Source organism: Vespa velutina, chromosome 10, assembly GCF_912470025.1.
Source record: "Vespa velutina chromosome 10, iVesVel2.1, whole genome shotgun sequence".
NCBI classification, from domain to species: Eukaryota; Metazoa; Arthropoda; class Insecta; order Hymenoptera; family Vespidae; genus Vespa; species Vespa velutina.
In genome coordinates, this window is record NC_062197.1 from 4,104,451 (window position 1) to 4,107,683 (window position 3,233).

Genomic DNA, 3,233 nt, shown 5'->3' on the forward strand with positions numbered 1-3,233 from the left:
TTGGAGAACAAAGTTCGAATCGAATCACGACCGTTTTCCAGCGATGAAACGCTCGAGTTATCTCCCAATAAGTCAGAAAAGAGATTTATGTACGTATTTTATACGCATACACACATAGGACATTGTTACGTACTTATACATATAAATATACATACATATGTACATACATACATACATACATACATACATACATGCATACATATATGCATGTAAACATATATACATATGTATATTTTGTCCGCAGAAGCAGAAAATATTTCTTATATACGGGGCGAGTTGCCAAAATTGAAGGAAGCACTTGAAGAGTGGGGGTGGTTAAAGATAAAATACGAGTATAGAAGAACGAGGTCAGTACCATACGGTTTTAAATCGATAGATACTCTAAGAGTTTATGATGTGTGTATGTGTATACATGTGTGTCTAAAAAAGAGACAGAGAGAGAGAGAGAGAGACAGAGAGAGAGAGAGAGAGAGAGAAAGAGAGGGAGAGAGTGAGAAAGAGAGAGAGAGAGAAAGTTTAACGTATAAACATTGATCTTAGAATGTTTACATAGTAAATATAAGATTTCACTTTGACGAATAAATAAATAAGCGATACGGGTCCATTGTTTTCTTTTCTTTTCTTAGTATTTTCTTTTCTTCGTCGTGTCTTTGTTTATTTTACTTTTTCATCTTGTTAAATAGAATAGAAAGTTCCGTAAGAATTTCTCAGTTTTCATTTGGTCGTCCGAACGAACGCGTTGATAAGATTAACATCGTAAATTTTCGCCAATAATCTATTTTAATTCTATAGTTCAACGTCAAATGTACTATTTTATTTGGGATTTTTTTTTTGTTTTTTTTTTTTGTTTTTTGTTTTTTTTTTTGCGAAATTATTTATTGAAAAATATCATAATCGATTTTAAGAGTAACGTCAGTATTAATATAATTATCTGTCGATTATATTTCAATTAAATGATCGTCATTATTAGATAAATCCTTTGTTTATATATTATTTGTATTTATCGCAAACAATGTAATAACAATGTTATATGAAGGAACTAATCCTATCGCTTGATTTATTAATTAACGGATTAGTTATACTTAAGCGTTATATACAGTTATACATATATAAGTGTCCTTATACTACTCGTTATATATATATATATATATATATATATATATATATATATATATAAGATATATAAGCACTTAATATTACGAATATTTTTAGAATAAGAAATATATATTATTATCGTACGAAATAATATTTTTAATTTTCTTATCGATCGACGCCATTTTCCTTTATTGTTTTTTTTTGTTTTTCTTTTTCATTTTTTTATTTGAATATCCTTCACAAAATATAATAATAATAATAATAATAATAGTGATAGTAATAATAATGATAATAATCGTAATGATAATAATAAAGAGGAAGGAGGGGGAGAGAGGTGGAGGAGCGAAAAAGAAATTGTAACAAAAATTTTAGCTAGAAATGGCGAGTTTGTTATCGAGGAGAATGCACGGTGTTAGTACGATGAGAATACGTCGAGCGTGAATTTTCCGCGCTGACTATAATCCAAGCCGAGAGAGTTGGAGGGCCTTCGCCGTCCAAGATTTCTCTGCCTAACCGCTGTGGTCGCCCTTTTGAAGTGTTCTAGTCGAGAGAACATTCAAAATGTTGAGTACTTGCCCGTACCGTTGGAACGAACATCGTCATCACCCAACTCACACATACACACACACGCACACACACATACACACAACTTATCGTCTCCCGACTCCGCCATCGTTCGATTTTTATGACGACATGCTTTTCAGTTTGGTATAAAATGTTACGAGAAATTTCTATTGACGAATACGTGAGAACATTTTTGAAGAATAAGAAGATAGAAAGAGTGAGAGAGAGAGAGAGAGAATGGAAAACGGAAGAGGAAGAAGAATACAAAGAGATTTCTAAGAAGGAATGGAATTTTCGTTCTTTCGACGATTACTATACGATTCTTCGCGTGTAATTTCACGTTGGAATTAAAAATTCGAAGAAGATGAAAAGCCTCAAAGAAGTACGTGATTAAATCCGCAATCATTTCTTTCAAAGCTTCAATATTTTTCCTTGAGAAAAAGTTACTAAATAATAACGAGATTTAATCTTACTCTTTCTCTCTCTCTCTCTTTCTCTCTCTCTCTCTCTCTCTCTATCTTTCTCTCATTTTCTCTCGACTTTGTATTTTTCGAGTTATTCGCATTTCTTCAGCGAACAAACATAATTATCTTTTCTATCTCGTTCACTATATTAGATATATTATTTATATTATTTATATTTAATAACAATGACGAATATATATATATATATATATATATGTATATATACATATGTATATATAGGTTGTTCCAAAGGTTTTCAAAAGCGTATGAAATTTTTTTCTTGAATCTTCTTTCTTTCTTTCCTTTCTTTTTTGCCTATCTTTTTCTTTTTTATTTTTCTTCAAAAAAAAAAAAAAGCAACGAGTTTTGTTAACTTGTGAAATTAAATGATAATAAACGTAATGGCGTTAGATCATTTCTTGAAGTAATTTCGTCGTATTTAAAAATTTTTTTTTATTATTAAAACGATTAAAGGTAATGTAAATTGTTTTATGTCTTGTATCATAAACGACCGAACGATCATCAACTTGAAGATCCTTACAAGGGTCGTAACTTGACCTCTATGGTCATTGATTCCCCATCAGAAAGTTATACCACGGGTTCTTACCGATAAACTCCTGAAGTATGAATCTAATCTTTTGGGACAGTCCATATATATATTTGATATTAGATTTATGATACCTGACAGAAATCATGAATATTATTCTTCTTGATAATTTATTTTCATCATGATTGATGTGACGACATGAGTTGAAATGTTATGAAAAAAAAAAAGAAAAAAAGAAAAAAGACATATACGATAATCAATATATGTTTATGTTTTCGCGTAAGGAATTGAAATTCTTTTGAAAATAATCATAAAGAGAAAGTTTTTTTTTCATAAGAAAAATTGATATTTTAGAAGAGAACGATCATTCAAAAAGATAATCTTTTTTGATATAATTTTTTACTTCGTTTCTACGTGGGAAAAAAGAAAGTTCGAATGAGAATTTTTTTATTCCCTTTTGGAGCATCGTTAAATCGTGTTTTCTCGTTTCAACGATAAAGAACGAATTTACATTGTAGACTTTTTAACATTATATTTCGTATACGTATTTTATCATATTTTAC